Here is a 14,491-nt window from a genome sequence, read left to right as displayed (position 1 = left end):
TTCGGTACAGTATGGAAATAGTGTTTTGCCAAAACGGAGTGTCTACGAATGGATTGAAAAATTCCGAGATGGTCGCACAAGTGTTACATAAGATGGAAATGGAAATGAGCGTTTGGCGCCATTCGCCGGGAAACTCCCTGCAGGGCAGGTCCGGCCGCCTTGGTGCAGGTCTTGTTGCATTCGACGCCACATTGGGCGACCTGCCCGCCCGATGGGGATGAAATGATGATGAAGAAAGCACAACACCCAGTCGCTGAGTGGAGGAAATCCCCGACCCAGCCGGGAATCAAGCCCGGGCCCGTAGGACGGCAATCCGTCACGCTGACCACTCAGCTATCTGGGCGGACACACGAGATGAAGGAGCCGGACGACCATTTACCGCCACAAATGAAGAAACCACTGAGCGTTCACGTGAAATGATTCTCTCAGACAGACGATTGACTATCGACGAAGTGGCACATCGTCTGCATATTACTCACGGTTGTGCCTACGAAATCATCTACAATAGACTTGGGTTTCATAAAGTTTGTGTAAGGTCCCAAAAGAACTCACACAGTTGCATAAGCAAACGCGCTTGGACATCTGCAAAAACATTTTGAACGCTATGGTAACGAAGGGGACAACTTCTTAGACAGGATCATTACTGGTGACGAAATATGGATCCATCATTACGAGCCGGAGAGTACACAGCAGGTTATGGAATGGAAACATCAAAATTCGTCGATCAAGGAAAAGTTCAAGACCCAACCGTCCGCAGTAAAACTGATGTTTACTGTTTCTTGGGATGCACAAGTTCCAGAACTGGAACATTATGGGGAAAGGGACACAACAATAAACAGTGTGCGTTACAGTGAGATGCTTACTGCCAGGCTAAAGCCGGTAATTCGAAGCAAACGCCGAGGATTGCTGTGAAAAGGTGTTGTGTTGTTGCACGACAATGCCTGTCCGCATACTGTTGGCCACACTGCTGAAACGCTCCAGAAACTCAAATTTGAAGTTCTGGATCATCCTCCACATAGTCCCGATCTTGCCCTTTCTATCACTCCTTTGGTCTACTCAAACAGGCATTAAGGGGCATTCGATTTGCCTCGAACGAAGCAGTGAAAGAAGCGGTGCATTCCTGGCTCGCAGCTCAGCCGAGAACCTTCTTTTATGAAGGCATCAGGAAGCTTGTATAACGATGGACCAAGTGCGTTGAAACGCAAGGAGACTACGTCGAAAAATGAAGTTCTTGGAAGTTTCCTATTTGATTACAAGAAAGTTTTATAATTACTTTGCGGTCGCACTTACCCTCGTATGTACAGGGTGATTCAAAAAGAATACCACAACTTTAGGAATTTAAAACTCTGCAACGACAAAAGGCAGAGCTAAGCACTATCTGTCGGCGAATTAAGGGAGCTATAAAGTTTCATTTAGTTGTACATTTGTTCGCTTGAGGCGCTGTTGACTAGGCGTCAGCGTCAGTTGATGCTAAGATGGCGACCGCTCAACAGAAAGCTTTTTGTGTTATTGAGTACGGCAGAAGTGAATCGACGACAGTTGTTCAGCGTGCATTTCGAACGAACTATGGTGTTAAACCTCCTGATAGGTGGTGTATTAAACGTTGGTATAAACAGTTTACAGAGAATGGGTGTTTGTGCAAAGGGAAAAGTTCTGGACGGCCGAGAACGAGTGATGAAAATGTAGCACGCATCCAGCAAGCAGTAACTGAACTACAGTATCTGGAGATGTTAGAGAATTGGCTGTTCCCTCAGCTCGAACAAGAAGCACAACAATTCATATTTCAGCAGGATGGAGCGGCACCACATTGGCACTTATCTGTCCGTAACTACCTGAACGTCAACTACCCGAGGCGATGGATCGGCCGCCAGGCAGCCCGTGACAGAGCACTTCATCACTGGCCTCCAAGAAGCCCTGATCTTACCCCCTGCGATTTTTTCTTATGGGGGTATGTTAAGGATATGGTGTTTCGGCCACCTCTCCCAGCCACCATTGATGATTTGAAACGAGAAATAACAGCAGCTATCCAAACTGTTACGCCTGATGTGCTACAGAGAGTGTGGAACGAGTTGGAGTGTCGGGTTGATATTGCTCGAGTGTCTGGAGGGGGCCATATTGAACATCTCTGAACTTGTTTTTGAGTGAAAAAAAACCTTTTTAAATACTCTTTGTAATGATGTATAGCAGAAGGTTATATTATATTTCTTTCATTAAATACACATTTTTAAAGTTGTGGTATTCTTTTTGAATCACCCTGTATATTAAATCTCGTGCTGTTTGCAGTTAACGGCTCTTCCAGTGTTTAGGTGCCCATGTTGTTTCGTATTGACTACTGCTGCACAATTTATTCAACGGTGGTTAGCTGTGTGAACGATGTTTGCCTGTTTTGGACGCACTTAAGCTACGGTCAAGGAGTGTATATCTAAGTGTGTGTCTGTGCACTCCGAAATAACCGCAGCTTCGATTTTCTGGCTGTGTGGTGGGTCTTAGGTAACGTGTTCAGACGTAAACAAGCAGGAGCTTAATGATGAAAAATTTATTGCGTGCTGGAATCCTGTCGCACTGTAATTATTTAGTGTGTCTTTGTGGAATATATGTAACACAATTAATCACATTGTGAATGTGAATGGCTTGTGGGTCCGCTGTGGCCGTATTCCTATTTTGAAATTTTTCTAATGTTTTTAAGGGTTGTGTTATTGTGGATACTGACCAGTTGCTGTGTGGTTTTATGGTTTTATGTTGTTGTTTGAGTGGTATAATTAGCGGTGCGCGTCGTCCGTTCTAGTTGGTTCTTTTAACTGGGGGACGACGCGTTGGCGGCGGCCAGTTTGAATGGTAACCGATGACGCAGTCGCTGTGTTTGTCGGTAGACTCCAGTTCTTCGGCGAATTTAAGTTATTATTTGTTCCTGATGACGCCGAGGCGTCCGTCTTTTCTTTTTCACCGTTCCTTTCAGCTTTCATTCCGGCTCGGTCTGATTTGTAGTTTCCGCGCACCTCTGATGTGCGCTTACTTGTCACCGAAATTTTGTAATACCTGAAAGATGCATTTCATTGTACTGGGTTTTTAATATCTTGTTGTCCTCCACGGTAGCTGAGTGGTCGGCGCGACAGACTGTCAATCCTAAGGGCCCGGGTTCGATTTCCGGCTGGGTCGGAGATTTTCTCCGCTCAGGGACTGGGTGTTGTGTTGTCCTAATCATTATCATTTCATCCCCATTGATGCGCAAGCCGCGGAAGTGGCGTCAAATCGAAAGACTTGCACCGGGCGAGCCGTCTACCCAACGGGAGGCCCTCGTTACACGACATTTATTTAATATTTTATTCAGGAAGAGAAATTGTGAATTGTTTCTGCTGTTATATTTTAAAAAGTGCCCTGCTTCTGTGGAAGTTTTCTCGGTAAACGATTTATTGTTTGTATGGTTTTTAAGATTTATGTAAAGAGGGTTTTAAAATTATTTATTCTTTGGGGTGGGGTTTGATACCCGCAGACGTTTTGTCTGTTTAGTAATATTTCAGATACTAGGGCAATTACGTAAATTATTCTGGGGTAACAGCAGTTTGTTGTTGGACAATTGTTAAATAAAATCTGTTGGAATGCCAGAGTTTCTGTTTGACTGGTGATTATTACGTTGTCTTTATTGAGTTGAAGCGTTCTTGAGCGTGTGTTCGACGTCTCAATCGTCTCCCAGTGGGATAAATGTCTTAACGAGTATTGTGATTACTTCTGAATGGAACCGTTCCATGGACCGGCTGTGACAGGTGATCGGCTTTCATTCGGCTGCCCCCCATAGTATGAGACGGGAGAAGGAGAAAACCTGTTTGGCTCCGTTACCAAATTTTTGTTATTTTGCCTGTCATCACCTTCGATGAAATACGTAATTTTCTCATGGAGAGGACACGATATAACATATGACAGAGGTACACATATACACGTGAAAAACGGTCTTTCATTTGAGAATTGTTTTATTCAATTCGGAATTATTCCGAATTTTGTACAGAACGTGTCAAATTCTGGCGATGATAGAGGCTAGGGCAGGGCCGTGAAACTGAATGCTTGAGGTCCAGGACTCAGCCGGTCTCGGCTCTGCTCGGAAACCATCGGCTCTGTGCGATCACAAATGGTCGGCGCAGCGCGACATCTTACTCATCAGTGCTATGCAGTGCTGTTCTTCCGCCATTCTGCGAGGCATTTTCCGGTCGGATCGAAAGTCTTCAATTCGGCAGAATCGCAATGGCAACGCCGTTTAACTCTTGCTAATTTACTCGTAGTACAATAGAGGTTCCGACGTCCTGTGGCTGTGTGAAGAAGAGAGAGGCAATCTAGCGATCTGTCATCAGAAATCTTTAAAAATGAATGGGAATCACAGTTACTTTTCGAAGTATGACAATTCTAATCAAGTATTATGCACTCACAAGATCGACAGGCTCTGCAAATATACACCACATTTTAAAATTCAGTTTACGCGACAATCGACAGACGTTTCGTACTCGTTTTATTGTTGTGTACATGAAGAAGCATATTTTGCTAAATTTTTAGGCATAGAGCAAGTGACGAAATTGGTGTTAAGAATAGTAAATTTTCTGAAGTTGTACGCATTGTTACACCGTTTGGAAGATTACGGTACTGTCAGTTGCATCAGTTTTTGGTGGAACTAAGAGCGTGGAGCCGTTGTACACTATTACAAAGTACGTTGGTTAAGACAAGAGGCGTGTCTGGAAAGATTGTTCTATTTAAGCCCTGCTGCTACTGAACTTCTGAAGGAAAAATGTAAGCAGCCGAAAACTTAGAAGAAGCGAAATGGATTGCAGACCTAGTATTTTAAGTGGACTCGAATGCACACCGCCAGCAAGAAGACACTGCAACATGAGAGACGACTTATGCATTTAAAAAGAAAATTGTAGTACAGAAGGGACAGATTCTGTTAAAACACGCTGTCCATTTCCCTAAGCTCTCGGGAGTTAAAGAAAACACGAATTCTGAAGAATTCGTTGTGGTGTTGAAAGAATTACAAGGATCGGTATCCAAACTTTTAGTGACACCGACAATCTTACATGTGATTTTGAGCTGTTTTCGAGACCGTTTTCCTTCCAGCTGAAAGCGCTCCTGTGCATGTGCTGACGTGAATTACTCTTTTGTCTCTTGTATCTCGTATCAATAAAGAAGCGAAGTCGCTAACGTAAAAACTGCCCGCCTGGTGCGCTTATCTTTCCCACGCCAAAAACGACCGTCACCTAATGATTCCCCATTGCATGCATGAATTAATAAGATATCAATACGTCTACTTAATAGGTCTCCCACTTAATTAAAAGTTGCCTGAGATGGCACAGAATGTCGAAAATCGATTGAAACGAAGTATAAAATAAATATCATTGTGCAGCCGCAGTACAGTGAACTTTTTAATATGTCTGTGTTGCCAAATACCGATGGAGTATTGCATAAAATTTAACTGGAAGCTACACAGGCGTGCGTGATCAAGTATTTTGTGTAAGCATACATATATTCCATTCGTCTCCACACAGTTCGAGTATGTCCGTACCATCGTCATGTCTTGCTTTGGTTATGTGGAACTAGGACTACAAAAATTTGCAGGCTTTAGTCAACATTGCCATTCTAATGAAGGAAAATATTAAAAGAATCAAAGGACGAAATACAATAATGAGGTAAGGACCGGACAATAAAACGAAATATTTTCTCTCTATGTTTCTCTATGAGTGGAAGATACACCTACTTTAGTATAATTACCTCAGAATCAATGGAAACATATGTCTGACTCTCCTATTACTTACAACACCTTTGTTTACAACACAGGATAAAGTCACGAGAGAAGTGATTATACCACACGTAAGACTGACAGCATTATAGCAATTTCTCACGCGTTTAATGGATTATGAAGAGACCAAACACAAATCTGCAATATTCAGTAATTGACTTGTGTATAAGGTACACAAATAAAAAGAAAAATTCGGAGGCTGTAGGGTGAAAATCGTCAAAGGCATTGTGATGCCATTACCTACGGAAGAAGACATTTATATGGAGCATTCAGAGGAAGAGCAAAGGGATGCAGTGTGTTTCCTTACAGCAAAAGCGATCCAGGGATCGGAAATTCTCCAAACAGTGGTAGAAGTACAGGGAGCGTTATGCATGTCCATTGCAGTTCAAATGGTCAGTGGCTACGACGGTAACTCGCCGGTGTTCAGCAATGGAGGCGTCCTCATAATGGCTTTATTAGTGCCACTCTCATGCGACAGGCGCGAAATTTGAATAGACATCATCTTTCTGTTGTAGAATACGTCTACCAACTTTCATTTACGTCGTACAACTCTGTCTTGGTACTATGACTTCTTGCCCGTTAGTGTATTTGACTCATATTACGTTACCACTCCATACTTCCCTGTTACGGCTGAAGGCTCAGCTTGCACAAGTAAGCGCACTCGCACTGCACATCATGGTGAGGTGAAGATGCAGAGGCTTATAGTTCAGGTGCTGCTGTAGAGCGGAGCGGGGCAGATCTTCCGTTGTGCAGGTAATATTTTCGATTTCAGGGCGTGAGGAGCAGTTCCTTCTGTGTATTTTAGGGCAGCAGCCCATGTATTCAGTTTTTCATAAGATCCTTTGAAGCCAAGGACTAGCTTACTAAGTTTCACTTTAACCAGTTTCAGGCTTGCATGAGGTTACATAACATAGAAGCGACGAACCGTTAAGGTGCCCGTTGGCTGTCTCTTGATTCTACACTCCTGGAAATTGAAATAAGAACACCGTGAATTCATTGTCCCAGGAAGGGGAAACTTTATTGACACATTCCTGGGGTCAGATACATCACATGATCACACTGACAGAACCACAGGCACATAAACACAGGCAACAGAGCATGCACAATGTCGGCACTAGTACAGTGTATATCCACCTTTCGCAGCAATGCAGGCTGCTATTCTCCCATGGAGACGATCGTAGAGATGCTGGATGTAGTCCTGTGGAACGGCTTACCATGCCATTTCCACCTGGCGCCTCAGTTGGACCAGCGTTCGTGCTGGACGTGCAGACCGCGTGAGACGACGCTTCATCCAGTCCCAAACATGCTCAATGGGGGACAGATCCGGAGATCTTGCTGGCCAGGGTAGTTGACTTACACCTTCTAGAGCACGTTGGGTGGCACGGGATACATGCGGACGTGCATTGTCCTGTTGGAACAGCAAGTTCCCTTACCGGTCTAGAAATGGTAGAACGATGGGTTCGATGACGGTTTGGATGTACCGTGCACTATTCAGTGTCTCCTCGACGATCACCAGTGGTGTACGGCCAGTGTAGGAGATCGCTCCCCACACCATGATGCCGGGTGTTGGCCCTGTGTGCCTCGGTCGTATGCAGTCCTGATTGTGGCGCTCTCCTGCACGGCGCCAAACACGCATACGACCATCATTGGCACCAAGGCAGAAGCGACTCTCATCGCTGAAGACGACACGCCTCCATTCGTCCCTCCATTCACGCCTGTCGCGACACCACTGGAGGCGGGCTGCACGATGTTGGGGCGTGAACGGAAGACGGCCTAACGGTGTGCGGGACCGTAGCCCAGCTTCATGGAGACGGTTGCGAATGGTCCTCGCCGATACCCCAGGAGCAACAGTGTCCCTAATTTGCTGGGAAGTGGCGGTGCGGTCCCCTACGGCACTGCGTAGGATCCTACGGTCTTGGCGTGCATCCGTGCGTCGCTGCGGTCCGGTCCCAGGTCGACGGGCACGTGCACCTTCCGCCGACCACTGGCGACAACATCGATGTACTGTGGAGACCTCACGCCCCACGTGTTGAGCAATTCGGCGGTACATCCACCCGGCCTCCCGCATGCCCACTATACGCCCTCGCTCAAAGTCCGTCAACTGCACATACGGTTCACGTCCACGCTGTCGCGGCATGCTACCAGTGTTAAAGACTGCGATGGAGCTCCGTATGCCACGGCAAACTGGCTGACACTGACGGCGGCGGTGCACAAATGCTGCGCAGCTAGCGCCATTCGACGGCCAACACCGCGGTTCCTGGTGTGTCCGCTGTGTCGTGCGTGTGATCATTGCTTGTACAGCCCTCTCGCAGTGTCCGGAGCAAGTATGGTGGGTCTGACACACCGGTGTCAATGTGTTCTTTTTTCCATTTCCAGGAGTGTAGAAATGACAGACAAATCTTCAAAAATGAAGCATTATACTTCATTGCTACGTCATCTCATAAAAATATTTCCAGAATAGGGTTTGCACCATTATGTAATACTACGGATGTCCGCCGACGACAGCAATAAAATACCTCGTAGACCAGGTGGGGGCAAATCTTTCGCACACACATACCTTAAGGGGCTCCGGAAAGGCTCAAAATCATGAAAAGTTCAATTTTTACTTTTTTGCGTTTTCTGAATCTGCAGACTATTACCTTTTAATAGATATAAAATTTATTCAATTCCGAATACTACAACTATTTTTAAATTTTTTTTGAAATGTGTTCTGCATGGGCGAGACCCACTGTGGCGCTGTTAAACTGCTTCCAAATGGTATTATTAACGTCCGTGCTCATCAGGTACATTTTAGTAATGTGAGATAAAGTATGTGTTGTGGCTAACCTGTGATGGTTCAATATATATCGCTGGTGTGATTGTCGATTGTTTCATGTTTATTTACTCTGTCGTTATCTCGAAAATATTCGTAATTAATTCTGTTTCTTGAGTCTCTGTTTTGTTGAAGTATAATAATGAGTAAAAGTTAAGTTATTAGAAATCCTCTGAAGGCTTTTAAGAAAAGGAGAAATGTTGGAAAGCCAAAGGTATGTGTTATTACTGTAAACAATAAAGACGATAACCAAGTGAGTGAACCTAACCTCTCAAGTACACCTGCCCATAGCAGTCGAAGTGGGAAAGAAAATACTTCACAGAAGAAGCTTGGTTCAATGAGTGAAAACTATGAATGCTTTATGGGCGAATCGGATGTGAATGAAATATTTGATATGTCGGTTCTCAAAGGAATTTTTTCAAACTGTGTAAGATGTATTCATTGTAGTGAAGTTGGTCTGGAACTCTCCATAATAAAGCACGTAGGACTTGCTAGTGAAATACAACTGAAATGTGATAAGTGTTCATACATGACCACCTTTTGGAACAGTGTTGCAGTAACTGCAACTGAAGAAAATGGTAGCAAAATCTACGAACGCAACATTAGATTTGTTTATTCCTTGCGTTCAGTTAGTAAGGGTGCTACTGCAGGTGCAATTTTCTGTGGCATCATGAATCTTCCAAATCCCCCAACCAAGTTTACGACCTATAATAAATTAATAGGGTCTAAAGTAGAAGATGTCTGTATAGAATCTATGAAGAACGCTGTGGAAGAGGCAGTAATGGAAAATAATGGTAACGGAGATTTGACTGCAGCGTTCGATGGTACCTGGCATAAACGGGGACACACATCTCTTCATGGTGTAGTATCTGCCACCAGTATGTATAAAGGGAAAGTTTTAGATGTAGCAGTAATATCAAAGTATTGTAGATGTCCACAAAAATATAAAGGTACACATGAAAATAATTGAAAAGCTAACTATAGTGGCAGTAGTGGAGGAATGGAAGTGGCTGGTGTTGCCAGTATATTCCAGCGTTCTGAGGCGTGTGATAAAGTGGGATATGTTAATTACCTTGGTGACGGTGATTCTATAAGTTTCAAACATGTTCAAGGACTGAAGCCCTATGGTGATGATGTTGTAGTGCAGAAATTTGAGTGTATTGGACACGTACAAAAGCGAATGGGAACAAGACTTCGGCGACTGAAAACTTCGTACAAAAAACAAAAACTCAGTTATGGTAAAGGGTTGGATGGGAAGGTAAGGTTAACTGACAATGTAATTGAGAAAATACAGAACTATTATGGAATGGCTATTAGGCAAAATACACAAAGTGTCGACGAAATGAAGAAGGCTGTTTGGGCTCTTTCTTTTTCATACTTCTTGAGCCGATGAAAATCCCCAACATAGCTTGTGTCCCAAAGAAGAAGACAGTTGGTGTAAATATAACAAAGGATTGCTAACTGGTGAAGTGTACACTCATAAGCATAGTCTGCCTCATGCAATAATGGAGGTGATAAAACCTGTTTTCAGAGACTTAGCAGCACCTGAACTGTTGAAAAAGTGTATTCACGGAAAAACTCAAAACCCCAATGAAAGTGTAAATAGTGTTATATGGTCGAGAATCCCCAAGACTGTATTTGTTGGAATAGAAACACTTCACTTTGGTGTGTATGATGCTGTTGCGACTTTCAATGATGGCAACATTGTAAGGTGCAAGGTATTTAGAAATATGGGAATGAAGATAGGTTCTAACATGGTACGAGCGATGCTTGCTTTAGACAAGGAACGCCTTCGGGCTGCAGACAGGGCTGTAAAGAGTCTAGAAATACAAGCAAGAGTAAACAGGAGGAGGAACAAGAGGAAGCTGGAGGAGGAGTTTGCAGAGGATGAAGATAATCCATCCTATGGACCTGGAATGCACTAAAAAGTTAATCCAATCTTTGTCGCTCGATTCCCAAAACTTTTATTTTCTCATACTAATTACATGTTTTCTAAGGATCATCCAAACATATTTGTTTCAAACTTTCAGTAAATGTTACACAGTACCTTCTGCATAATTTAACACAGCCTTTTTTCCAAAAAAACTGTATATTTTTGAATATATAAATAAAAATTGCAAAAAAATGTTGTGAATTTTTCATTACAATTGAAAAAAATCATCTTTAATAACTGAACTAAAATTTTGTAAAATCCCTGCGTTAAGTTGTAGCCCATATTCCAATAAATAATCTGTAAGAAGTTCAACTTCCTACCTCAAATACTTTGTCAGGAAAGATGTAATTTATAAGCGTTATTTTAACATTGCAAGTATATTGCGTTCCGGAGCCCCTTAAGGGACGACACACTTTACTGTCTCAGCATAGCTGTACCATTCTTATGCCACGTGTTCGTTGCTCGTTTCTATGGCATCGTTATTAAAATAGTTATGATAGCGTTTCCCATTTTCTATAATAAAGTAATATTTCAAGACAATGCAAATTTTAAGAATAAAAATTACTCACTCTCTAAAAAGGGTTTATTTAGAAATGAAATGCTTACCACTGCTGCTATGACTAATTGTTATTTCGGTTTTTTACTCGGTTATTAGTAAACAAATAAAAAGCACTTGTTCTAACCGAGACCAAAATACTACGGAAAAATACCGGTTATCCTCCCCCCCCCCCCCCCCCCCCCACCTGTAAACCATTGATCTTGCCGTTGACGGGGACGCTTGCGTGTCTCAGCGGTATCTGTTGAGAGGCCAGACAAACGTGTGGCTGCTGGAGAGGGGCAGCAGCCTTCTCAGTAGTTGCGGGGGCAACACTCAAGGGTGATTGACTGGTCTGGCCTTGTAACATCCACCATACGGCCTTACTGTGCTGGTACTACGGCCGTGGAGGGCACAAAGCTTTACTGTATCGTTAAATGATGATGGCTTCCTCTTGGGTAAAATATTTCGGAGGTAAAATAGTCCTCCCATTCGGATCTCTGGGTGGGGACTACCCAGGAGGACGTCGTTATGAGGAGAAACAAAACTGGCGTTCTACGGAACGGAGCGTGGGACGTCAGTTCCCTTAATGGGGCAGGTAGGTTAGAAAATTTAGAAAAGGAAATGAGTAGATTAAAGTTAATATAGTGCGAATTAGTGAACAGGACTTCCGGTCAGGTGAATGTACTGTTATAAATACAAAGCAAATAGGGATAATGCAGTAGGTTTAATAATGAATAAAAAAATATAATCGCGGATGAGCTACTGCATAGCCAACGCATTATTGATAGATAGACACGAAGGCCACGACTACCACAGTTATACAGTTTTATATGCCAGCTAGCTATGCAGATGATGAAGAGATTGAAGCAGTGTGAGAGGAGATAAAAGAAATTGTTCAAATAGTTAACGGAGATTAAAATTTAATAGTCGTGAGATACTGGAACTAAATAGTAGGAAAAGGAAGAGAAGGAAAAGTAGATGTCGAATATGGTCTGGGGGTTCAAAAATAGTTTAAATGGTTCTGAGCACTATGGGACTTAACTGCTGAGGTCATCAGTCCCCTAGAACTTAGAACTAATTAAACCTAACTAACCTAAGGACATCATACACATCCATGCCCGAGGCAGAATTCGAACCTGCGACTGTAGCGGTCGCGCGGTTCCAGACTGTAGCGCCTAGAACCGCTCGGCCACTTCGGCTGGTGGACTGGGGGTAAGGAATGAAAAAGGAAGCCGACTGGTACAATTTTTCACATAGCGGAACTTAATCCTCACTTCGTTTAAGAATCATAAGAAGTTTGTGTACGTGGAAGAGACTTGGAGGCACCACAATATTTCATTTTGACTGTATAATGGTAAGACAGAGATTTAGAAACAAAGTTTTAAATTGTAGGACATCTCCAGGGGCAGATGAAGACTCTGATCACAACTTATTGGTTATCAACTGTAGATTAAAGCTAAAAAAAAACCGACAGAAAGGTAGGAATTTAAGGAGATGAGACCTGGATAAACTGAAACAACTAGACGTTGTAAATAGTTTCAGGGGGAACATTAGGGACCGATTTCCAAGAAATGGGGTAAGGAATACAGTAGAAAAAGAATGTGTAACTTCGGGAGATGAAATTGTGAAGGCAGCAGAGAATCAGGTAAAAAGACGAAGGCTAGTAGAAATCCTTAGGTAACACAAGAGATATTGAATTTAATCTATGAATAAAAAGGCAATAAATGAAGCAGGCGAAAGGGAATACAACCTTCTAAAAATGAGATCGACATGAAGTGCAAAATGGCTAAGCTGGAATCGCTAGAGGCAAATGTAAGGATGTAGAAGAATATACCACTAGCGTTAAGATAGTTACTGCGTCCAGGAAAATTACAGAGACCATTGTAGAAAAGAGGACCATCTGTATGAATATTAAGAGCTCAGATGGAAAACCAGTCCTAAGCAAAGACGGGAAAACAGAAAAGTGGAAGGAGTATATAGAGGGTCTATACAAGGGACATAAACTTGAAGGCAGTATCATGGAGATAGGACGTAGATGAAGATAAGAAGGGAGATGATAAAGCATTGAAAGTCTTAAGTCGAAACAAGTCCCCGGGAGTAACTATATTCCATTAGAGATACCGATAGGCTAGGGAGAGTCAGCTATGACAAAACTTTTCCATCTGGTGAGCAAGATGTATTAGACAGGCGAAATACCCTCAACTTCAAGAAGAACATAATAATACCAATTCCAAAGAAAACAGGTGATGACAAGTGTGAAAATAACCGCACTATCAGCTTAAAAAATCATAGTTGCAAAATACTAACACGAATTGTTTACAGACGAATGGAGAAACATGCAGAAGCCGACCTCGAGATAGATTAGTTTGGATTCCGTATGAACGGTCGAGGCAATAGTGACCCTACGACTTATCTTAGAAGCTAGGTTAAGGAAACGCAAACCTACGTTTATAGCATTTGTAGACTTACAGAAAGCTGTTGACAGTGTTGAGTGGAATACTCTCTTTCAAATTCTGATGGAGGCAGGGGTAAAATACAAGTAGCGAAAGGCTATTTACAATTTGTGCAGAAACTATTTGGCACTTATAATGGTCGAGGGGCAAGAAAGGTAAGCAGTGGTTGAGAAGGGAGCAAGACATGTTTGTAGCCTATGCCCGATGTTATTCAATCCGTGTATTGAGTAACAAGTAAAGCAAACGAAGAAAACTTTGGAATAGGAATTGAAGTCCAGGGAGAAGAAATAATAACTCTGAAGTTTGCCGATGACATTGCAATTCTGTCAGAGACAGCAAAGGACTTGGAGAAGCAGTTGAACGGAATGGCCAGTGTTTTGAAAGGAGGATACAAGATGAGCATCAACAAAACCAAGACGGAATGTAGTCAAATTAAATCAGGGGATGTTGAGGGAATTAGATTAGGAAATGAGATACTTAAGGTAGTAGGTGAGTTTCGCTGTCTGGATAGCAAAATGACAGATGATGGTCGAAGTAGGGAGGACAGAAATGTAGACTGGCAATGGCAAGAAAAGCGTATCTGAAGAAGAGAAATCTGTTAACATCGAGTACATATTTAAGTGTCAGGAAGTCTTTTGTGAAAGTATTTGTATGGAGTGTAGCCACGTGTGGGTGTGAAGCATGGACGATAAACAGTTTAGGTAACAAGAGAATAGGAGCTTTTGAAATGTGGTGGACTACAGAGGAATGTGGAGGTACTAAATATAATTTGGGAGAAGAGGAATTTGTTGCATAACTTGACTAGAAGAAGGGATCGGTTGCAAGGACACGTTCTGAGGCGTGAAGGGATCACCAATTTAGTACTGGAGGGAAGCGTGGAGTGTACAAATCATAGAGGGAGACCAAGAGATGAATACACTTTGCAGAGTCAGAAGGATGTAGGTTGCAGTAGTCACTCGGAGATGAAGAGGCTTTGACAGGT

Source organism: Schistocerca nitens, chromosome 10 (genome assembly GCF_023898315.1).
Source record: "Schistocerca nitens isolate TAMUIC-IGC-003100 chromosome 10, iqSchNite1.1, whole genome shotgun sequence".
In the NCBI taxonomy this organism is placed as follows: Eukaryota; Metazoa; Arthropoda; class Insecta; order Orthoptera; family Acrididae; genus Schistocerca; species Schistocerca nitens.
Note: the sequence above shows the minus strand (reverse complement) of the source record.